The sequence below is a fragment of the Pseudophryne corroboree genome, assembly GCF_028390025.1.
Source record: "Pseudophryne corroboree isolate aPseCor3 chromosome 7 unlocalized genomic scaffold, aPseCor3.hap2 SUPER_7_unloc_3, whole genome shotgun sequence".
Lineage (NCBI taxonomy): Eukaryota > Metazoa > Chordata > Amphibia > Anura > Myobatrachidae > Pseudophryne > Pseudophryne corroboree.
In genome coordinates, this window is record NW_026967612.1 from 1,280,206 (window position 1) to 1,301,760 (window position 21,555).

At 48.2% G+C, this 21,555-nt stretch overlaps 22 non-coding genes and 2 pseudogenes across 22 annotated transcripts; all 24 read right to left on the reverse strand.

Moving 5' to 3' along the window:
- Positions 1–224: 224 nt before the first annotated feature.
- Positions 225–366, reverse strand: LOC134986464 (U1 spliceosomal RNA; annotated as a pseudogene).
- A 152-nt stretch (positions 367–518) lies between these two features.
- Positions 519–682, reverse strand: LOC134986349 (U1 spliceosomal RNA). The gene has a single exon (XR_010192243.1). It is a non-coding gene; the product is annotated as a U1 spliceosomal RNA (small nuclear RNA).
- Positions 683–1,374: 692 nt separating this feature from the next.
- On the reverse strand, positions 1,375–1,516 carry LOC134986474 (U1 spliceosomal RNA; annotated as a pseudogene).
- Positions 1,517–1,668: 152 nt separating this feature from the next.
- On the reverse strand, positions 1,669–1,832 carry LOC134986500 (U1 spliceosomal RNA). The gene has a single exon (XR_010192368.1). It is a non-coding gene; the product is annotated as a U1 spliceosomal RNA (small nuclear RNA).
- A 670-nt stretch (positions 1,833–2,502) lies between these two features.
- Positions 2,503–2,665, reverse strand: LOC134986430 (U1 spliceosomal RNA). The gene has a single exon (XR_010192312.1). It is a non-coding gene; the product is annotated as a U1 spliceosomal RNA (small nuclear RNA).
- Positions 2,666–2,817: 152 nt separating this feature from the next.
- On the reverse strand, positions 2,818–2,981 carry LOC134986499 (U1 spliceosomal RNA). Its single transcript, XR_010192367.1, has one exon. It is a non-coding gene; the product is annotated as a U1 spliceosomal RNA (small nuclear RNA).
- Positions 2,982–3,642: 661 nt separating this feature from the next.
- On the reverse strand, positions 3,643–3,805 carry LOC134986456 (U1 spliceosomal RNA). Its single transcript, XR_010192331.1, has one exon. It is a non-coding gene; the product is annotated as a U1 spliceosomal RNA (small nuclear RNA).
- A 152-nt stretch (positions 3,806–3,957) lies between these two features.
- LOC134986501 (U1 spliceosomal RNA) lies at positions 3,958–4,121 on the reverse strand. Its single transcript, XR_010192369.1, has one exon. It is a non-coding gene; the product is annotated as a U1 spliceosomal RNA (small nuclear RNA).
- Positions 4,122–12,344: 8,223 nt separating this feature from the next.
- LOC134986467 (U1 spliceosomal RNA) lies at positions 12,345–12,507 on the reverse strand. Its single transcript, XR_010192339.1, has one exon. It is a non-coding gene; the product is annotated as a U1 spliceosomal RNA (small nuclear RNA).
- A 152-nt stretch (positions 12,508–12,659) lies between these two features.
- LOC134986372 (U1 spliceosomal RNA) lies at positions 12,660–12,823 on the reverse strand. Its single transcript, XR_010192264.1, has one exon. It is a non-coding gene; the product is annotated as a U1 spliceosomal RNA (small nuclear RNA).
- Positions 12,824–13,494: 671 nt separating this feature from the next.
- Positions 13,495–13,657, reverse strand: LOC134986461 (U1 spliceosomal RNA). Its single transcript, XR_010192334.1, has one exon. It is a non-coding gene; the product is annotated as a U1 spliceosomal RNA (small nuclear RNA).
- Positions 13,658–13,809: 152 nt separating this feature from the next.
- Positions 13,810–13,973, reverse strand: LOC134986383 (U1 spliceosomal RNA). The gene has a single exon (XR_010192275.1). It is a non-coding gene; the product is annotated as a U1 spliceosomal RNA (small nuclear RNA).
- Positions 13,974–14,644: 671 nt separating this feature from the next.
- On the reverse strand, positions 14,645–14,807 carry LOC134986478 (U1 spliceosomal RNA). Its single transcript, XR_010192349.1, has one exon. It is a non-coding gene; the product is annotated as a U1 spliceosomal RNA (small nuclear RNA).
- A 152-nt stretch (positions 14,808–14,959) lies between these two features.
- LOC134986357 (U1 spliceosomal RNA) lies at positions 14,960–15,123 on the reverse strand. Its single transcript, XR_010192251.1, has one exon. It is a non-coding gene; the product is annotated as a U1 spliceosomal RNA (small nuclear RNA).
- Positions 15,124–15,793: 670 nt separating this feature from the next.
- Positions 15,794–15,956, reverse strand: LOC134986441 (U1 spliceosomal RNA). Its single transcript, XR_010192321.1, has one exon. It is a non-coding gene; the product is annotated as a U1 spliceosomal RNA (small nuclear RNA).
- A 152-nt stretch (positions 15,957–16,108) lies between these two features.
- Positions 16,109–16,272, reverse strand: LOC134986426 (U1 spliceosomal RNA). Its single transcript, XR_010192309.1, has one exon. It is a non-coding gene; the product is annotated as a U1 spliceosomal RNA (small nuclear RNA).
- A 671-nt stretch (positions 16,273–16,943) lies between these two features.
- LOC134986415 (U1 spliceosomal RNA) lies at positions 16,944–17,106 on the reverse strand. The gene has a single exon (XR_010192300.1). It is a non-coding gene; the product is annotated as a U1 spliceosomal RNA (small nuclear RNA).
- Positions 17,107–17,258: 152 nt separating this feature from the next.
- LOC134986364 (U1 spliceosomal RNA) lies at positions 17,259–17,422 on the reverse strand. The gene has a single exon (XR_010192257.1). It is a non-coding gene; the product is annotated as a U1 spliceosomal RNA (small nuclear RNA).
- A 670-nt stretch (positions 17,423–18,092) lies between these two features.
- On the reverse strand, positions 18,093–18,255 carry LOC134986418 (U1 spliceosomal RNA). Its single transcript, XR_010192303.1, has one exon. It is a non-coding gene; the product is annotated as a U1 spliceosomal RNA (small nuclear RNA).
- A 152-nt stretch (positions 18,256–18,407) lies between these two features.
- On the reverse strand, positions 18,408–18,571 carry LOC134986396 (U1 spliceosomal RNA). The gene has a single exon (XR_010192287.1). It is a non-coding gene; the product is annotated as a U1 spliceosomal RNA (small nuclear RNA).
- Positions 18,572–19,245: 674 nt separating this feature from the next.
- Positions 19,246–19,408, reverse strand: LOC134986419 (U1 spliceosomal RNA). Its single transcript, XR_010192304.1, has one exon. It is a non-coding gene; the product is annotated as a U1 spliceosomal RNA (small nuclear RNA).
- Positions 19,409–19,560: 152 nt separating this feature from the next.
- Positions 19,561–19,724, reverse strand: LOC134986420 (U1 spliceosomal RNA). Its single transcript, XR_010192305.1, has one exon. It is a non-coding gene; the product is annotated as a U1 spliceosomal RNA (small nuclear RNA).
- Positions 19,725–20,398: 674 nt separating this feature from the next.
- Positions 20,399–20,561, reverse strand: LOC134986416 (U1 spliceosomal RNA). The gene has a single exon (XR_010192301.1). It is a non-coding gene; the product is annotated as a U1 spliceosomal RNA (small nuclear RNA).
- Positions 20,562–20,713: 152 nt separating this feature from the next.
- On the reverse strand, positions 20,714–20,877 carry LOC134986511 (U1 spliceosomal RNA). Its single transcript, XR_010192379.1, has one exon. It is a non-coding gene; the product is annotated as a U1 spliceosomal RNA (small nuclear RNA).
- Between the last annotated feature and the right edge of the window lie 678 nt (positions 20,878–21,555).

The window sequence follows — 21,555 nt, forward strand, 5'->3', positions numbered from 1 at the left end:
TCCAGAGCTGCTCTGTAAGGCAAGTAAAAGGGTGTGGGCCCTGCAGCACTACCTGTAGTTTGCATTGTGCATTGTAAGGCACAAAGTAAGCAGACGGGAGGAGAAGTCAGGATAGTGCACAAGGGTATAGAAGGGAGGGGCTCAAGAAAAAAGAAGTGGAAACAGACAGCAAACTAGGCTGGAGAGAGACCTGAGACAAAGAGATCTGAATTATATGAGAGCCGACCAGGGGAAACACAAATTACGCAGTCAAGTTTCCCACATTTGGGGAAATCACAGGGGCAGCACACCCAGAGTGCAATGGGTGATCCTTGCCCTGGGAGAAGCAACTTCATGATCATAGTATCTCACCTGGCAGGTAAGTAGGAGTTGGGCTAGAGCTGGGGAGGGTCGCTGCTCGGGCAGCCCCCTGTCAAGTGAAGGAGATCCAACTGAGGCAGCACAAGGGAACTCTCGAAAGAAGAACAAGGCTAGAGGAAAATCTGAGACAAAGAAATCTGACTTTTACCAGAGCTGACCAGAGGAAAGCACAAACACAGTCCCCCACTACCACAAATAATGCAGTCGAGTTTCCCACATTTGTGGAAATCACAGGGGTCAGCAAACCCAGAATGCAATGAATGAACCTCACCCTGGGAGAACAATCTTCATGACCATGGTATCTCCTATGCAAAATAAGTATGATTTGGGATAGGGCTGGGGAGGGCCGCTGCTCAGGCACATCTCTGTCAAGTAAAGGAGATTCAACTGAGGCAGCACAAGGGAACTCTCATCTGGGGACAACAACTGCAGGGAGAACACATATTTTCAGATGAACATGGGAGGGCCGAAGGCTACCTAATACTGAAGCACCCCAAAACAACAAACAAAATGCAACAACTAGTGCAAGCATTCCTGGGGGAAGGCCTGCAGCAGATGGATTTGCATATGGTGATGTCATCCAAGCAGTGGGTCAAAGTTGGCTTCAACCCTCGTCTGCATATGAAAAGAGAAAAGGGGCGTGCAGGGCATGGCAGCCTTTTGCGGCGCTTGGATGACCCCTAGCTCGCATTAAACACCTCCACCCTCCTTCGGTGTGGGGCTCATGTTGGCTATGCCCCAGCCCCTGAAGCATTCAAGCTGATTTCTTGCAGCAGCTGGGCACTGTAACAGCTCCAGAGCTGCTCTGTAAGGCAAATAAAAGGGTGTGGGACCAGCAGCACTACCTGTAGTTCGCATTGTGCGTTGGAAGGCAAAAAGTAAGCAGACGGGAGAAGTCAGGATAGTGCGCAAGGGTATAGAAGGGAGGGGCTCAAGAAAAAAGAAGTGGAAACAGACAGCAAACTAGGCTGGAGAGAGACCTGAGACAAAGAGATCTGAATTATATGAGAGCCGACCAGGGGAAACACAAATTACGCAGTCAAGTTTCCCACATTTGGGGAAATCACAGGGGCAGCACACCCAGAGTGCAATGGGTGATCCTTGCCCAGGGAGAAGCAACTTCATGATCATAGTATCTCACCTGGCAGGTAAGTAGGAGTTGGGCTAGAGCTGGGGAGGGTCGCTGCTCGGGCACCCCCCTGTCAAGTGAAGGAGATCCAACTGAGGCAGCACAAGGGAACTCTCGAAAGAAGAACAAGGCTAGAGGAAAATCTGAGACAAAGAAATCTGACTTTTACCAGAGCTGACCAGAGGAAAGCACAAACACAGTCCCCCACTACCACAAATAATGCAGTCGAGTTTCCCACATTTAGGGAAATCACAGGGGTCAGCATACCCAGAATGCAATGAATGAACCTCACCCTGGGAGAACAATCTTCATGACCATGGTATCTCCTATGCAAAATAAGTATGATTTGGGATAGGGCTGGGGAGGGCCGCTGCTCAGGCACATCTCTGTCAAGTAAAGAAGATTCAACTGAGGCAGCACAAGGGAACTCTCATCTGGGGACAACAACTGCAGGGAGAACACATATTTTCAGATGAACATGGGAGGGCAGAAGGCTGCCTAATACTGAAGCACCCCCAAACAACAAACCAAATGCAACAACTAGTGCAAGCATTCCTGGGGGAAGGCTGCAGCAGATGGATTTGCATATGGTGATGTCATCCAAGCAGTGGGTCAAAGTTGGCTTCAACCCTCGTCTGCATATGAAAAGAGAAAAGGGGCGTGCAGGGCATGGCGGCCTTTTGCGGCGATTGGATGACCCCTAGTTCGCATTAAACACCTCCACCCTCCTTCGGTGTGGGGCTCATGTTGGCTATGCCCCAGCCCCTGAAGCATTCAAGCTGATTTCTTGCAGCAGCTAGGCACTGTAACAGCTCCAGAGCTGCTCTGTAAGGCAAGTAAAAGGGCGTGGGCCCTGCAGCACTACCTGTAGTTCGCATTGTGCGTTGGAAGGCACAAATTAAGCAGACGGGAGAAGTCAGGATAGTGCGCAAGGGCATAGAAGGGAGCGGCTCAAGAAAAAAGAAGTGGAAATAGACAGCAAACTAGGCTGGAGAGAGACCTGAGACAAAGAGATCTGAATTATACGAGAGCCGACCAGGGGAAACACAAATTATGCAGTCAAGTTTCCCACATTTGGGGAAATCGCAGGAGCAGCACACCCAGAGTGCAATGGGTGAGACTTGCCCTGGGAGAAGCACCTTCATGATCATAGTATCTCACCTGGCAGGTAAGTAGGATTTGGGATAGAGCTGGGGAGGGTCGCTGCTCGGGCACCCCCCTGTCAAGTGAAGTAGATCCAACTGAGGCAGCACAAGGGAACTCTCGAAAGAAGAACAAGGCTAGAGGAAAATCTGAGACAAAGAAATCTGACTTTTACCAGAGCTGACCAGAGGAAAGCACAAACACAGTCCCCCACTACCACAAATAATGCAGTCGAGTTTCCCACATTTGGGGAAATCATAGGGGTCAGCATACCCAGAATGCAATGAATGAACCTCACCCTGGGAGAACAATCTTCATGACCATGGTATCTCCTATGCAAAATAAGTATGACTTGGGATAGGGCTGGGGAGGGCCGCTGCTCAGGCACATCTCTGTCAAGTAAAGGAGATTCAACTGAGGCAGCACAAGGGAACTCTCATCTGGGGACAACAACTGCAGGGAGAATACATATTTTCAGATGAACATGGGAGGGCAGAAGGCTGCCTAATACTGAAGCACCCCCAAACAACAAACCAAATGCAACAACTAGTGCAAGCATTCCTGGGGGAAGGCCTGCAGCAGATGGATTTGCATATGGTGATGTCATCCAAGCAGTGGGTCAAAGTTGGCTTCAACCCTCGTCTGCATATGAAAAGAGAAAAGGGGCGTGCAGGGCATGGCGGCCTTTTGCGGCGCTTGGATGACCCCTAGTTCGCATTAAACACCTCCACCCTACTTCGGTGTGGGGCTATGCCCCAGCCCCTGAAGCATTCAAGCTGATTTCTTGCAGCAGCTGGGCACTGTAACAGCTCCAGAGCTGCTCTGTAAGGCAAGTAAAAGGGTGTGGGCCCTGCAGCACTACCTGTAGTTTGCATTGTGCGTTGGAAGGCACAAAGTAAGCAGACAGGAGAAGTCAGGATAGTGCGCAAGGGCATAGAAGGGAGCAACTCAAGAAAAGAGAAGTGGAAACAGACAGCAAACTAGGCTGGAGAGAGACCTGAGACAAAGAGATCTGAATTATACGAGAGCCGACCAGGGGAAACACAAATTATGCAGTCAAGTGTCCAACATTTGGGGAAACCGCAGGAGCAGCACACCCAGAGTGCAATGGGTGAGCCTTGCCCTGGGAGAAGCACCTTCATGATCATAGTATCTCACCTGGCAGGTAAGTAGGAGTTGGGCTAGAGCTGGGGAGGGTCGCTGCTCGGGCACCCCCCTGTCAAGTGAAGGAGATCCAACTGAGGCAGCACATGGAAACTCTCGAAAGAAGAACAAGGCTAGAGGAAGATCTGAGACAAATAAATCTGACTTTTACCAGAGCTGACCAGAGGAAAGCACAAAAACAGTCCCCCACTACCACAAATAATGCAGTCGAGTTTCCCACATTTGGGGAAATCACAGGGGTCAGCATACCCAGAATGCAATGAATGAACCTCACCCTGGGAGAACAATCTTCATGACCATGGTATCTCCTATGCAAAATAAGTATGATTTGGGATAGGGCTGGGGAGGGCCGCTGCTCAGGCACATCTCTGTCAAGAATTTATAAAGTCTATACATATATATAACCAAATGTCAATATATATATATAGAACCCAGCGCTCCTATCAAAACTTATCTATTTCACCAATTTGTTGCTTATTTAATCTTTATACATCTATTAATTTTCACCATATATTATAAAATGCTGCTCCCATAGGTAGTACTGTTCTACCAATAATAAACCAAATTTTAAAGATAATCACACTTGTTATCAAGGGAGCGCAAAAAATAAAATATACAAGCTCTTTATTTTTAAAAAATATATATAGACAGAAGAAACCCACATTCAATAAAATACAATGGAGTCAACATATATAGGCACCACTATCCATATCTAAATGTAATCAGGATCTATTTCATATTGCTCTTGATGACAACGGAATGTTTATTAAAGGGTCCAAAAAATCCTACTGGATACAGCTGTTGTAATTTAATCGTTACTTTCCAATTGTAATTGATACATTAAATTCCTTCTTGTGGATGAACAGCAACAGTTGTAACCAACGCCTCTTTTCTCTAACGTCCTAAGTGGATGCTGGGGACTCCGTAAGGACCAAGGGGAATAGCGGCTCCGCAGGAGACTGGGCACATCTAAAGAAAGCTTTAGGACTATGTGGTGTGCACTGGCTCCTCCCCCTATGACCCTCCTCCAAGCCTCAGTTAGATTTCTGTGCCCGACGAGAAGGGTGCACACTAGGGGCTCTCCTGAGCTTCTTAGTGAAAGTTTTAGTTTAGGTTTGTTATTATCAGTGAGACCTGCTGGCAACAGGCTCACTGCATCGAGGGACTAAGGGGAGAAGAAGCGAACTCACCTGCGTGCAGAGTGGATTGGGCTTCTTGGCTACTGGACATTAGCTCCAGAGGGACGATCACAGGCCCAGCCTGGATGGGTCCCAGAGCCTCGCCGCCGGCCCCCTTACAGAGCCAGAAGAGCGAAGAGGTCCGGAAAAATCGGCGGCAGAAGACGTTCCTGTCTTCAATAAGGTAGCGCACAGCTGTGCGCCATTGCTCTCAGCACACTTCATACTCCGGTCACTGAGGGTGCAGGGCGCTGGGGGGGGCGCCCTGAGACGCAATAAAACATGATAAAAATACCTTACATGGCAAAAAATACATCACATATAGCTCCTGGGCTATATGGATGCATTTGACCCCTGCCAGAATATACAGAAAAACGGGAGATAAGGCCGCCGAAAAGGGGGCGAAGACTATCTCCTCAGCACACTGGCGCCATTTTCCCTCACAGCTCAGTTGGAGGGAAGCTCCCTGGCTCTTCCCTGCAGTCACTACACTACAGAAAGGGTTAAAAAAAGAGAGGGGGGCACTAATTAGGCGCAGTATTAAAACATACAGCAGCTATAAGGGGAAAAACACTTATATAAGGTTATCCCTGTATATATATATATAGCGCTCTGGTGTGTGCTGGCATACTCTCCCTCTGTCTCCCCAAAGGGCTAGTGGGGTCCTGTCCTCTATCAGAGCATTCCCTGTGTGTGTGCTGTGTGTCGGTACGTTTGTGTCGACATGTATGAGGAGAAAAATGATGTGGAGACGGAGCAGAGTGTCTGTAACAGTGATGTCACCACCTAGGGGGTCGACACCTGAGTGGATGTACTGTTGAAAATTACGTGACAGTGTCAGCTCTGTATAAAAAAACAAAACAAAAAAACAGTGGTTGACATGAGACAGCCGGCTACTCAGCTTGTGCCTGTCCAGACGTCTCATAGGCCGTCAGGGGCTCTAAAGCGCCCGTTACCTCAGATGGCAGATACAGACGCCGACACGGATACTGACTCCTGTGTCGACGGTGAAGAGACAACCGTGATTTCCAGTAGGGCCACACGTTACATGATTGAGACAATGGAAAATGTTTTATACATTTCTGATAATACGAGTACCACCAAAAAGGGGTATTATGTTCGGTGAGGGAAAAACTACCTGTAGTTTTCCTGAATCTGAGAAATAAAATGAGGTGTGTGATGATGCGTGGGTTTCCCCCCCGATAACAATTGATAATTTCTTAAAAAGTATTGGCTGTATACCCTTTCCCGCCAGAGGTTAGGGTGCGTTGGGAAACACCCCCTAGGGGGGATAAGGCGCTCACACGCTTGTAAGAACAAGGGCTCTACCCTCTCATGAGATGGCCGCCCTTAAGGATCCTGCTGATAGAAAGCAGGAGGGTATCCAAAAATGTATTCACACACATACTGGTGTTATACTGCGACCAGCAATCGCCTCAGCCTGGAGGTGCAGTGCTGGGTTGGCATGGTCGGATTCCCTGACTGGAAATATTGATATCCTAGATAAGGATAGTATATTATTGTCTATAGAGCATTTAAAAGATGCATTTCTATATATGCATGATGCACAGCGGAATATTTGCCGACTGGCATCAAGTATAAGTGCGTTGTCCAATTCTACCAGTAAAATGGTCAGGTGATGCGGATTCCAAACGGCATTTGGAAGTATTGCCTTTGAAAGGGGACATTTGGGGTCGGTCTTTTAGACCTGGTGGCCACGGCAACAACTGGGAAATCCACGTTTGTACCCCAGGTCGCCTCTCAAAATAAGACGCCGTATTATCAGGCGCAGTCCTTTGTTGGCAAGCGGACAAAAGGTTCCTCTTTTCTGCTCGTGACAGAGGGAGAGGAAAAAGGCTGAAGAGATTAGCCAGTTCCCAGGAACAGAAACCCTTTCCCGCCTCTGCCAAGCCCTCAGTATGACGCTAGGGCCTTACAAGCTCAGGCACGGTGGGGGCCCGTTCTCAATGAATTTCAGTGCGCAGTGGGCTCACTCGCAAGTAGACCCCTGGATCCTTCAGGTAATATCTCAAGGGTACATATTGGAATTCGAGACGTCTCCCCCTCGCCGTTTCCAAAAGTCGGCTTTACCGACGTCTCCCTCTGACAGGGAGGCAGTTTTGGAAGCCATTCACAAGCTGTATTCCCAGCAGGTGATAATCAAGGTACCCCTCCTGCAACAGGGAACGGGGTATTATTCCACACTATTGTGGTACCGAAGCCAGACGGCTCGGTGAGACCGATTCTAAATCTAAAATCTAAAATCTTTGAACACTTACATACAGAGGTTCAAATTCAAGATTGAGTCACTCAGAGCAGTGATTGCGAACCTGGAAGAAGGGGACTTCATGATGTCTCGGGACATCAAGGATGCTTACCTTCATGTCAAAATTTACCCTTCTCACCAAGGGTACCTCAGGTTATGGTACAAAACTGTCACTATCAGTTCAGACGCTGCCGTAGGGATGGTCCACGGCACCCCGGGTCTTTACCAAGGTAATGGCCGAAATGATATCCCTTCGAAGGAAGGGAATTTTAGTTATCCCTTACTTGGACGATTCCCTGATAAGGGTAAGATCCAGGGAACAGTTGGAAGTCGGTGTAGCACTATCTCAGGTAGTGTTGCGGCAGCACGATTGGATTCTCAATATTCCAAAATCGCAGCTGGTTCCGACGACTTGTCTTCTGTTTCCTAGGGATGTTCCTGGACACAGTCCAGAAAAAAGGTGTTTCTCCCGGAAGAGAAAGCCAGGGAGTTATCCGAGCTAGTCAGGAACCTCCTAAAACCGAACCAAGTCTCAGTGCATCAATGCACAAGGGTTATGGGTAAAAATGGTGGCTTCCTACGATGCAATCCCATTCGTTAGATTCCACGCAAGAACTTTCCAGTGGAACCTACTGGACAAATGGTCCGGGTCGCATTTTCAGATGCATCAGCGGATAACCCTGTCACCAAGGACAAGGGTATCCATCCTGTGGTGGTTGCAGAGTGCTCATCTTCTAGAGGGCCGCAGATTCGGCATTCAGGACTGGGTCCTGGTGACCACGGATGCCAGCCTGCGAGGCTGGTGAGCAGTCACACAGGGAAGGAATATCCAGGGCTTAGGGTCAAGCCTGGATACATCACTTCACATAAATATCCTGAAGCTAAGGGCCATTTACAATGCTCTAAGCTTAGCAAGACCTCTGCTTCAAGGTCAGCCGGTGTTGATCCAGTCGGACAACATCATGGCAGTCACCCACGTAAATAGACAGGGTGGCACAAGAAGCAGGAGGGCAATGGCAGAAGCTGCAGGGATTCTTCGCTGGGCGGAAAATCATGTGATAGCACTGTCAACAGTATTCATTCCGGGAGTGGACAACTGGGAAGCAGACTTCCTCAGCACGACCTCCACCCGGGAGAGTGGGGACTTCACCCAGAAGTCGTCCACATGATTAAAAAACTCGACAGGTATTGCGCCAGGTCAAGAGACCCTCAGGCAATAGTTGTAGATGCTCTGGTAACACTGTGGGTGTACCAGTCAGTGTATGTGTTCCCTCCTCTGCCTCTCATACCCAAGGTACTGAGATTGATAAGATGGAGAGGAGAAAGCACTATATTCGTGGCTCCGGATTGGCCAAGAAGGACTTGGTAACCGGAACTTCAAGAGATGCTCACGGAGGATCCGTGGCCTCTACCTCTAAGAAGGGACCTGCTCCAGCAAGGACCCTGTCTGTTCCAAGACTTACCGCGGCTGCGTTTGACGGCATGCCGGTTGAACACCGGATCCTGAAGGAAAAAAGGCATTCCGGATGAAGTCATCCATATCCTGATCTAAAGCCAGGAAGGATGTAACCGCAAAAACATTATCACCGCAATTGGCGAAAATATGTTGCGTAGTGCGAGGCCAGTAAGGCCAGACGGAGGAAATTCAACTGGGTCGATTCCTACATTTCCTGCAAACAGGAGTGTCTATGGGCCTGAAATTGGGGTCCATTAAGGTTCAGATTTCGGCCCTGTCAATTTTCTTCCAAAAAAGAACTAGCTTCAGTCCCTGAAGTTTAGACGTTTGTAAAAGGGGTACTGCATATACAGCCTCCTTTTGTGCCTCCAGTGGCAATTTGGGATCTCAATGTAGTTTGGGTTCCAAAAGTCACATTGGTTTGAACCACTTAAATCTGTGGAGTTAAAATATCTCACATGGAAAGTGGTCATGCTGTTGGCCTTGGCCTGGGCCAGGCGCGTGTCAGAATTGGCGGCTTTATCCTGTAAAAGCCCTTATCTGATTTTCCATTCGGACAGGGCGGAATTGAGGACTCGTCCTCAGTTTCTCCCTAAGGTGGTTCCAGCGTTTTCACCTGAACCAACCTATTGTGGTGCCTGCGGCTACTAGGGACTTGGAGGAATCCAAGTTGCTGGATGTTGTCAGGGCCCTGAAAATATGTTTCCAGGACGGCTGGAGTCAGGAAATCTGACTCGCTGTTTATCCTGTATGCACCCAACAAGCTGGGTGCTCCTGCTTCTAAGCAGACTATTGCTCGTTGGATTTGTAGTACAATTCAGCTTTCACATTCTGTGGCAGGCCTGCCACAGCTAAAATCTGTAAAAGCCCGTTCCACAAGGAAAGTGGGCTCATCTTGGGCGGCTGCCCGAGGGGTCTCGGCTTTACAACTTTGCCGAGCAGCTACTTGGTCAGGGGCAAACACGTTTGCTAAATTCTACAAATTTGATACCCTGGCTGAGGAGGACCTGGAGTTCTCTCATTCGGTGCTGCAGAGTCATCCGCACTCTCCCGCCCGTTTGGGAGCTTTGGTATAATCCCCATGGTCCTTACGGAGTCCCCAGCATCCACTTAGGACGTTAGAGAAAATAAGAATTTACTTACCGATAATTCTATTTCTCATAATCCGTAGTGGATGCTGGGCGCCCATCCCAAGTGCGGATTGTCTGCAATACTTGTACATAGTTATTGTTACAAAAATCGGGTTATTATTGTTGGGAGCCATCTTTTCAGAGGCTCCTCTGTTATCATACTGTTAACTGGGTTCAGATCACAAGTTATACGGTGTGATTGGTGTGGCTGGTATGAGTCTTACCCGGGATTCAAAATCCTTCCTTATTGTGTACGCTCGTCCGGGCAAAGTATCCTAACTGAGGCTTGGAGGAGGGTCATAGGGGGAGGAGCCAGTGCACACCACATAGTCCTAAAGCTTTCTTTAGATGTGCCCAGTCTCCTGCGGAGCCGCTATTCCCCATGGTCCTTACGGAGTCCCCAGCATCCACTACGGACTATGAGAAATAGAATTATCGGTAAGTAAATTCTTATTATTTACTGCAGTTAAAGTTCATATGTAACTCACGTGAGTAATGAAAGAAAACAGGGGGAGAGCGCTGTGATGGTTGGTGAAACACAGCGGTATGCTACGACCCCCGTTAACCGTGGATGGATCTTATTGGCACTCGCGGTCGGGATATTTCTCCCTGCCGTGGGGTAGAGACCTCCTTTTGCTCGGTCTCAAATTGCTTTTTCCCCTTCACCGCTGTCTTTACATCAGACGTCCGCCGTGATGTAGCTCGTTCATGAACGGGCTTATATCTCAGCAATCAGAGTGTCCGGTAATCACCTTTCTTACGCGTTTCTCCGCTGTTATCCAAGAGCGGTTTCGTCAGAGGATACATCAGCAGCCTAGCAGGCTCTTTTTAAAATGCACCGGACCAATAGCATTACTAATTAGTTGATTGGATACATACATGTACTAATTGGATGCATACATGTAATGACTCACATATGGAACAACTTTCTAATTGCAATTGCACATATAAAGGCATTTCATAATATAAAAATAAGCAACATGGTGATTAAAAATAATAATAAAATAAGCAACAAGGTGGTTTAAAAAATAACAGAAAATATATAATCTATATACAGATTAACCTATAATCTTTCAATCAATACCTCATATCTATAATCACATATACATAATTCAGAGACTCAGCACTAAGGATCCCCATTTACTTATATAAAACCTTTTAGGGTAACATAAATCCATGCCACTACTAAAGCAGTTCTTGTGGCGCAGGGGAAACATCAAATGCACTCTATGCAGCTAGTCCCATGTTTGAATCCAACCCGCTCAGCTTAACATCCATATTATTTATTTACTTTTAATGGGATCATTCTATCAATTCATTTTTACCTTTAATTTTTGTTAATATTATTTCTATATTTCATTATTTTAACCCCTGGAATAACTACATTGCTGTTTAAACAACAAAAAGAATTGAAGAAAAAATAAATATTAAACAGACAATTTAAGGATTCGAAGATTTAAATATTTAAAGATTTTAAAATTTAAAACAGGGAGGGGGGGGAGGGAGGGGGGCCTTTTGGGAGAAGGAGGGGAAAAAAATAAAAATAAAAAAAAATATATATATATATAGAACCAAGAGAAAGTGTAAAAAGAGGATGGAGGAAGAAATCTGATGTTCATCATTACTAGTGGATTTTACTAAAGAACTTTAAAGGAACACATACAACAGGATTATACAGTTTCATCCTAAAAGGAAAGCTGTTTCCAAAATAGCTACTTCTAATAATTTTGTTTATTTATTAAACATACAATAAATGGATATTCAATAAATAATATATTAGGTAAATCAATAGATAAAATCTTCAGAGACTGCCAATGTTGTTCAGTTCGATGCTCTCATTCAGACCATCAGGTGTAAGGGTACCCAAAGAAAAAATCCAAAATGCCTCCCTTGTCAAGTAAAGGAGATTCAACTGAGGCAGCACAAGGGAACTCTCATCTGGGGACAACAACTGCAGGGAGAACACATATTTTCAGATGAACATGGGAGGGCAGAAGGCTGCCTAATACTGAAACACCCCCAAACAACAAACCAAATGCAACAACTAGTACAAGCATTCCTGGGGGAAGGCCTGCAGCAGATGGATTTGCATATGGTGATGTCATCCAAGCAGTGGGTCAAAGTTGGCTTCAACCCTCGTCTGCATATGAAAAGAGAAAAGGGGCGTGCAGGGCATGGCGGCCTTTTGCGGCGCTTGGATGACCCCTAGTTCGCATTAAACACCTCCACCCTACTTCGGTGTGGGGCTCATGTTGGCTATGCCCCAGCCCCTGAAGCATTCAAGCTGATTACTTGCAGCAGCTGGGCACTGTTATAGCTCCAGAGCTGCCCTGTAAGGCAACTAAAAGGGTGTGGGCCCTGCAGCACTACCTGTAGTTCGCATTGTGCGTTGGAAGGCACAAAGTAAGCAGACGGGAGAAGTCAAGATAGTGCGCAAGGGCATAGAAGGGAGTGGCTCAAGAAAAGAGAAGTGTAAACAGACAGCAAACTAGGCTGGAGAAAGACATGAGACAAAGAGATCTGAATTATACGAGAGCCGACCAGGGAAAACACAAATTATGCAGTCAAGTTTCCCACATTTGGGGATATCGCAGGAGCAGCACACCCAGAGTGCAATTGGTGAGCCTTGCCCTGGGAGAAGCACCTTCATGATCATAGTATCTCACCTAGCAGGTAAGTAGGAGTTGGGCTAGAGCTGGGGAGGGTCGCTGCTCGGGCACCCCCCTGTCAAGTGAAGGAGATCCAACTGAGGCAGCACAAGGGAACTCTCGAAAGAAGAACAAGGCTAGAGGAAGATCTGAGACAAAGAAATCTGACTTTTACCAGAGCTGACCAGAGGAAAGCACAAACACAGTCCCCCACTACCACAAATAATGCTGTCAAGTTTACCACATTTGGGAAAATAACAGGGGTCAGCATACCCAGAATGCAATGAATGAACCTCACCCTGGGAGAACAATCTTCATGACCATGGTATCTCCTATGCAAAATAAGTATGATTTGGGATAGGGCTGGAGAGGGCCGCTGCTCAGGCACATCTCTGTCAAGTAAAGGAGATTCAACTGAGGCAGCACAAGGGAACTCTCATCTGGGGACAACAACTGCAGGAGGTACACATATTTTCAGATGAACATGGGAGGGCAGAAGGCTGCCTAATACTGAAGCACCCCCAAACAACAAACCAAATGCAACAACTAGTGCAAGCATTCCTGGGGGAAGGCCTGCAGCAGATGGATTTGCATATGGTGATGTCATCCAAACAGTGGGTCAAAGTTGGCTTCAACCCTCGTCTGCTTATGAAAAGATAAAATTGGCATGCAGGGCATGGCGGCCTTTTGCGGTGCTTGGATGACCCCTAGTTCGCATTAAACACCTCCACCCTCCTTCGGTGTGGGGTTCATGATGGCTATGCCCCAGCCCCTGAAGCATTCAAGCTGATTTCTTGCAGCAGCTGGGCACTGTAACAGCTCCAGAGCTGCTCTGTAAGGCAAGTAAAAGGGTGTGGGCCCTGCAGCACTACCTGTAGTTTGCATTGTGTGTTGGAAGGCACAAAGTAAGCAGACGGGAGAAGTCAGGATAGTGCGCAAGGGCATAGAAGGGAGCAACTCAAGAAAAGAGAAGTGGAAACAGACTGCAAATTAGGCTGGAGAGAGACCTGAGACAAAGAGATCTGAATTATACGAGAGCCGACCAGGTGAAACACAAATTATGCAGTCAAGTGTCCAACATTTGGGGAAACCGCAGGAGTAGCACACCCAGAGTGCAATGGGTGAGCCTTGCCCTGGGAGAAGCACCTTCATGATCATAGTATCTCACCTGGCAGGTAAGTAGGAGCTGGGCTAGAGCTGGGGAGGGTCGCTGCTCGGGCACCCCCCTGTCAAGTGAAGGAGATCCAACTGAGGCAGCACAAGGGAACTCTCGAAAGAAGAACAAGGCTAGAGGAAGATCTGAGACAAAGAAATCTGACTTTTACCAGAGCTGACCAGAGGAAAGCACAAACACAGTCCCTCACTACCACAAATAATGCAGTCCGGTTTCCCACATTTGGGGAAATCACAGGGGTCAGCATACCCAGAATGCAATGAATGAACCTCACCCTGGGAAAACAATCTTCTTGACCATGGTATCTCCTATGCAAAATAAGTATGATTTGGGATAGAGCTGGGGAGGGCCGCTGCTCAGGCACATCTCTGTCAAGTAAAGGAGATTCAACTGAGGCAGCACAAGGGAACTCTCATCGGGGGACAACAACTGCAGGGAGAACACATATTTTCAGATGAACATGGGAGGGCAGAAGGCTGCCTAATACTGAAGCACCCCCAAACAACAAACCAAATGCAACAACTAGTGCAAGCATTCCTGGGGGAAGGCCTGCAGCAGATGGATTTGCATATGGTGATGTCATCCAAGCAGTGGGTCAAAGTTGGCTTCAACACTCATCTGCATATGAATAGAGAAGAGGGGCGTGCAGGGCATGGCGGCCTTTTGCGGCGCTTGGATGACCCCTAGTCCGCATTAAACACCTCCACCCTCCTTCGGTGTGGGGCTCATGTTGGCTATGCCCCAGCCCCTGAAGCATTCAAGCTGATTTCTTGCAGCAGCTGGGCACTGTAACAGCTCCAGAGCTGCTCTGTAAGGCAAGTAAAAGGGTGTGGGCCCTGCAGCACTACCTGTAGTTCGCATTGTGCGTTGGAAGGCACAAAGTAAGCAGACGGGAGAAGTCAGGATAGTGCGCAAGGGCATAGAAGGGAGCGGCTCAAGAAAAGAGAAGTGGAAACAGACAGCAAACTAGGTTAGAGAGAGACCTGAGACAAAGACATCTGAATTATACGAGAGCCGACCAGGGGAAACACAAATTATGCAGTCAAGTTTCCCACATTTGGGGAAATCATAGGGGCAGCACACCCAGAGTGCGATGGGTGAGCCTTGCCCTGGGAGAAGCACCTACATGATCATAGGATCTCACCTGGCAGGTAAGTAGGAGTTGGGCTAGAGCTGGGGAGGGTCGCTGCTCGGGCACCCCCCTGTCAAGTGAAGGAGATCCAACTGAGGCAGCACAAGGGAACTCTCGAAAGAAGAACAAGGCTAGAGGAAGATCTGAGACAAAGAAATCTGACTTTTACCAGAGCTGACCAGAGGAAAGCACAAACACAGCCCCCCACTACCACAAATAATGCAGTCGAGTTTCCAACATTTGGGGAAATCACAGGGGTCAGCATAACCAGAATGCAATGAATGAACCTCACCCTGGGAGAACAATCTTCATGACCATGGTATCTCCTATGCAAAATAAGTATGATTTGGGATAGGGCTGGGGAGGGCCGCTGCTCAGGCACATCTCTGTCAAGTAAAGGCGATTCAACTGAGGCAGCACAAGGGAACTCTCATCTTGGGACAACAACTGCAGGGAGAACACATATTTTCAGATGAACATGGGAGGGCAGAAGGCTGCCTAATACTGAAGCACCCCCAAACAACAAACCAAATGCAACAACTAGTGCAAGCATTCCTGGGGAAGGCCTGCAGCAGATGGATTTGCATATGGTGATGTCATCCAAGCAGTGGGTCAAAGTTGGCTTCAACCCTCATCTGCATATGAAAAGAAAAAAGGGATGTGCAGGGAATGGCGGCCTTTTGCGGCGCTTGGATGACCCCTAATTCGCATTAAACATCTCCACCCTCCTTCGGTGTGGGGCTCATGTTGGCTATGCCCCAGCCCCTGAAGCATTCAAGCTGATTTCTTGCAGCAGCTGGGCACTGTAACAGCTCCAGAGCTGCTCTGTAAAGCATGTAAAAGGGTGTGGGCCCTGCAGCACTACCTGTAGTTTGCATTGTGCGTTGGAAGGCACAAAGTAAGCAGACAGGAGAGGTCAGATTAGTGCACAAGGGCATAGAAGGGAGCGGCTCAAGAAAAGAGAAGTGGAAACAGACAGCAAACTAGGCTGGAGAGAGACCTGAGACAAAGAGATCTGAATTATACGAGAGCCGACCAGGGGAAACACAAATTATGCAGTCAAGTTTCCCACATTTGGGGAAATCACAGGGGCAGCACACCCAGAGTGCAATGGGTGAGCCTTGCCCTGGGAGAAGCACCTACATGATCATAGTATCTCACCTGGCAGGTAAGTAGGAGTTGGGCTAGAGCTGGGGAGGGTCGCAGCTCGGGCACCCCCCTGTCAAGTGAAGGAGATCCAACTGAGGCAGCACAAGGGAACTCTCGAAAGAAGAACAAGGCTAGAGGAAGATCTAAGACGAAGAAATCTGACTTTTACCAGAGCTGACCAGAGAAAAGCACAAACACAGTCCCCCACTACCACAAATAATGAAGTCGAGTTTCCCACATTTGGGGAAATCACAGGGGTCAGAATACCCAGAATGCAATGAATGAACCTCACCCTGGGATAACAGTCTTCATTACCATGATATCTTCTATGCAAAATAAGTATGATTTGGGATAGGGCTGGGGAGGGCCGCTGCTCAGGCACATCTCTGTCAAGTAAAGGAGATTCAACTGAGGCAGCACAAGGGAACTCTCATCTGGGGACAACAACTGCAGGGAGAACACATTTTCAGATGAACATGGGAGGGCAGAAGGCTGCCTAATACTGAAGCACCCCCAAACAACAAACCAAATGCAACAACTAGTACAAGCATTCCTGGGGGAAGGTCTGCAGAAGACGGATTTGCATACAGTGATGTCATCCAAGCAGTGGGCCAAAGTTGGCTGGAACCCTCATCTGCATATGAAAAGAGAAAAGGGGTATGTAGGGAATGGCGGCCTTTTGCGGCGCTTGGATGACCCTTAGTTCGCATTAAACACCCCCACCCTCCTTCGGTGTGGGGCTCATGTTGGCAATGCCCCAGCCCCTGAAGCATTCAAGCTGATTTCTTGCAGCAGCTTGGCACTGTAACAGCTCCAGAGCTGCTCTGTAATGCAAGTAAAAGTTTGTGGGCCCTGCAGCACTACCTGTAGTTTGCATTGTGCATTGGAAGGCACAAAGTAAGCAGACAGGAGGAGAAGTCAGGATAGTGCACAAGGGTATAGAAGGGAGGGGCTCAAAAAAAAGAAGTGGAAACAGACTGCAAACTAGGCTGGAGAGAGACCTGAGACAAAGAGATCTGAATTATATGAAAGCCGACCAGTGGAAACACAAATTATGCAGTCAAGTTTCCCACATTTGGGGAAATCACAGGGGCAGCACACCCAGAGTGCAATGGGTGAGCCTTGCCCTGGGAGAAGCACCTTCATGATCATAGTATCTCACCTGGCAGGTAAGTAGGAGTTGGGCTAGAGCTGGGGAGGGTCGCTGCTTGGGCACCCCCCTGTCAAGTAAAGGAGATCCAACTGAGGCAGCACAAGGGAACTCTCGAAAGAAGAACAAGGCTAGAGGAAGATCTGAGACAAAGAAATCTGACTTTTACCAGAGCTGACCAGAGGAAAGCACAAACACAGTCCCCCACTACCACAAATAATGCAGTCAAGTTTCCCACATTTGGGGAAATCACAGGGGTCAGCATACCCAGAATGCAATGAATGAACCTCAACCTGGGAGAACAATCTTCATGACCATGGTATCTCCTATGCAAAATAAGTATGATTTGGGATAGAGCTGGGGAGGGCCGCTGCTCAGGCACATCTCTGTCAAGTAAAGGAGATTCAACTGAGGCAGCACAAGGGAACTCTCATCTGGGGACAACAACTGCAGGGAGAACACATATTTTCAGATGAACATGGGAGGGCAGAAGGCTGCCTAATACTGAAGCACCCCCAAACAACAAACCAAATGCAACAACTAGTGCAAGCATTCCTGGGGGAAGGCCTGCAGCAGATGGATTTGCATATGGTGATGTCATCCAAGCAGTGGGTCAAAGTTGGCTTCAACCCTCGTCTGCATATGAAAAGAAAAAAGGGATGTGCAGGGCATGGCGGCCTTTTGCGGCGCTTGGATGACCCCTAATTCACATTAAACACCTCCACCCTCCTTCGGTGTGGGGCTCATGTTGGCTATGCCCCAGCCCTAGAAGCATTCAAGCTGATTTCTTGCAGCAGCTGGGCACTGTAACAGCTCCAGAGCTGCTCTGTAAAGCATGTAAAAGGGTGAGGGCCCTGCAGCACTACCTGTAGTTTGCATTGACGTTGGAAGGCACAAAGTAAGCAGACAGGAGAGGTCATAATAGTGCGCAAGGGCATAGAAGGGAGCGGCTCAAGAAAAGAGAAGTGGAAACAGACAGCAAACTAGGCTGGAGAGAGACCTGAGACAAAGAGATCTGAATTATACGAGAGCCGACCAGGGGAAACACAAATTATGCAGTCAAGTTTCCCACATTTGGGGAAATCGCAAGAGCAGCACACCCAGAGTGCAATGGGTGAGCCTTGCCCTGGGAGAAGCACCTTCATGATCATAGTATCTCACCTGGCAGGTAAGTAGGAGTTGGGCTAGAGCTGGGTAGGGTCGCTGCTCGGGCACTTCCCTGTCAAGTGAAGGAGATCCAAGTGAATCAGCACAAGGGAACTCTCGAAAGAAGAACAAGGCTAGATGAAGATCTGAGACAAATAAATCTGACTTTTACCAGAGCTGACCAGAGAAAAGCACAAACACAGTCCCCCACTACCACAAATAATGAAGTCGAGTTTCCCACATTTGGGGAAATCACAGGGGTCAGAATACCCAGAATGCAATGAATGAACCTCACCCTGGGATAACAGTCTTCATTACCATGATATCTCCTATGCAAAATAAGTATGATTTGGGATAGGGCTGGGGAGGGCCGCTGCTCAGGCACATCTCTGTCAAGTAAAGGAGATTCAACTGAGGCAGCACAAGGGAACTCTCATCTGGGGACAACAACTGCAGGGAGAACACATATTTTCAGATGAACATGGGAGGGCAGAAGGCTGCCTAATACTGAAGCACCCCCAAACAACAAACCAAATGCAACAACTAGTACAAGCATTCCTGGGGGATGGTCTGCAGAAGACGGATTTGCATACAGTGATGTCATCCAAGCAGTGGGCCAAAGTTGGCTGGAACCCTCATCTGCATATGAAAAGAGAAAAGGGGTATGTAGGGAATGGCGGCCTTTTGCGGCGCTTGGATGACCCTTAGTTCGCATTAAACACCCCCACCCTCCTTCGGTGTGGGGCTCATGTTGGCAATGCCCCAGCCCCTGAAGCATTCAAGCTGATTTCTTGCAGCAGCTTGGCACTGTAACAGCTCCAGAGCTGCTCTGTAATGCAAGTAAAAGTTTGTGGGCCCTGCAGCACTACCTGTAGTTTGCATTGTGCATTGGAAGGCACAAAGTAAGCAGACAGGAGGAGAAGTCAGGATAGTGCACAAGGGTATAGAAGGGAGCGGCTCAAGAAAAGAGAAGTGGAAACAGACAGCAAACTAGGCTGGAGAGAGACCTGAGACAAAGAGATCTGAATTATACGAGAGCCGACCAGGGGAAACACAAATTATGCAGTCAAGTTTCCCACATTTGGGGAAATCGCAAGAGCAGCACACCCAGAGTGCAATGGGTGAGCCTTGCCCTGGGAGAAGCACCTTCATGATCATAGTATCTCACCTGGCAGGTAAGTAGGAGTTGGGCTAGAGCTGGGTAGGGTCGCTGCTCGGGCACTTCCCTGTCAAGTGAAGGAGATCCAAGTGAATCAGCACAAGGGAACTCTCGAAAGAAGAACAAGGCTAGATGAAGATCTGAGACAAATAAATCTGACTTTTACCAGAGCTGACCAGAGAAAAGCACAAACACAGTCCCCCACTACCACAAATAATGATGTCGAGTTTCCCACATTTGGGGAAATCACAGGGGTCAGAATACCCAGAATGCAATGAATGAACCTCACCCTGGGATAACAGTCTTCATTACCATGATATCTCCTATGCAAAATAAGTATGATTTGGGATAGGGCTGGGGAGGGCCGCTGCTCAGGCACATCTCTGTCAAGTAAAGGAGATTCAACTGAGGCAGCACAAGGGAACTCTCATCTGGGGACAACAACTGCAGGGAGAACACATATTTTCAGATGAACATGGGAGGGCAGAAGGCTGCCTAATACTGAAGCACCCCCAAACAACAAACCAAATGCAACAACTAGTACAAGCATTCCTGGGGGATGGTCTGCAGAAGACGGATTTGCATACAGTGATGTCATCCAAGCAGTGGGCCAAAGTTGGCTGGAACCCTCATCTGCATATGAAAAGAGAAAAGGGGTATGTAGGGAATGGCGGCCTTTTGCGGCGCTTGGATGACCCTTAGTTCGCATTAAACACCCCCACCCTCCTTCGGTGTGGGGCTCATGTTGGCAATGCCCCAGCCCCTGAAGCATTCAAGCTGATTTCTTGCAGCAGCTTGGCACTGTAACAGCTCCAGAGCTGCTCTGTAATGCAAGTAAAAGTTTGTGGGCCCTGCAGCACTACCTGTAGTTTGCATTGTGCATTGGAAGGCACAAAGTAAGCAGACAGGAGGAGAAGTCAGGATAGTGCACAAGGGTATAGAAGGGAGGGGCTCAAAAAAAAAGAAGTGGAAACAGACTGCAAACTAGGCTGGAGAGAGACCTGAGACAAAGAGATCTGAATTATATGAAAGCCGACCAGTGGAAACACAAATTATGCAGTCAAGTTTCCCACATTTGGGGAAATCACAGGGGCAGCACACCCAGAGTGCAATGGGTGAGCCTTGCCCTGGGAGAAGCACCTTCATGATCATAGTATCTCACCTGGCAGGTAAGTAGGAGTTGGGCTAGAGCTGGGGAGGGTCGCAGCTTGGGCACCCCCCTGTCAAGTAAAGGAGATCCAACTGAAGCAGCACAAGGGAACTCTCGAAAGAAGAACAAGGCTAGAGGAAGATCTGAGATAAAGAAATCTGACTTTTACCAGAGCTGACCAGAGGAAAGCACAAACACAGTCCCCCACTACCACAAATAATGCAGTCAAGTTTCCCACATTTGGGGAAATCACAGGGGTCAGCATACCCAGAATGCAATGAATGAACCTCACCCTGGGAGAACAATCTTCATGACCATGGTATCTCCTATGCAAAATAAGTATGATTTGGGATAGGGCTGGGGAGGGCCGCTGCTCAGGCACATCTCTGTCAAGTAAAGAAGATTCAACTGAGGCAGCACAAGGGAACTCTCATCTGGGGACAACAACTGCAGGGAGAACACATATTTTCAGATGAACATGGGAGGGCAGAAGGCTGCCTAATACTGAAGCACCCCCAAACAACAAACCAAATGCAACAACTAGTGCAAGCATTCCTGGGGGAAGGCCTGCAGCAGATGGATTTGCATATGGTGATGTCATCCAAGCAGTGGGTCAAATTTGGCTTCAACCCTCGTCTGCATATGAAAAGAGAAAAGGGGCGTGCAGGGCATGGCGGCCTTTTGCGGCGCTTGGATGACCCCTAGTTCGCATTAAACACCTCCACCCTCCTTCGGTGTGGGGCTCATGTTGGCTATGCCCCAGCCCCTGAAGCATTCAAGCTGATTTCTTGCAGAAGCTGGGCACTGTAACAGCTCCAGAGCTGCTCTGTATGGCAAGTAAAAGGGTGTGGGCCCTGCAGCACTACCTGTAGTTCGCATTGTGCGTTGGAAGGCACAAAGTAAGCAGATGGGAGAAGTCAGGATAGTGCGCAAGGGCATAGAAGGGAGCGGCTCAAGAAAAGAGAAGTGGAAACAGACAGCAAACTAGGCTGGAGAGCTCTTCTGTCTATATTTTGCAAAC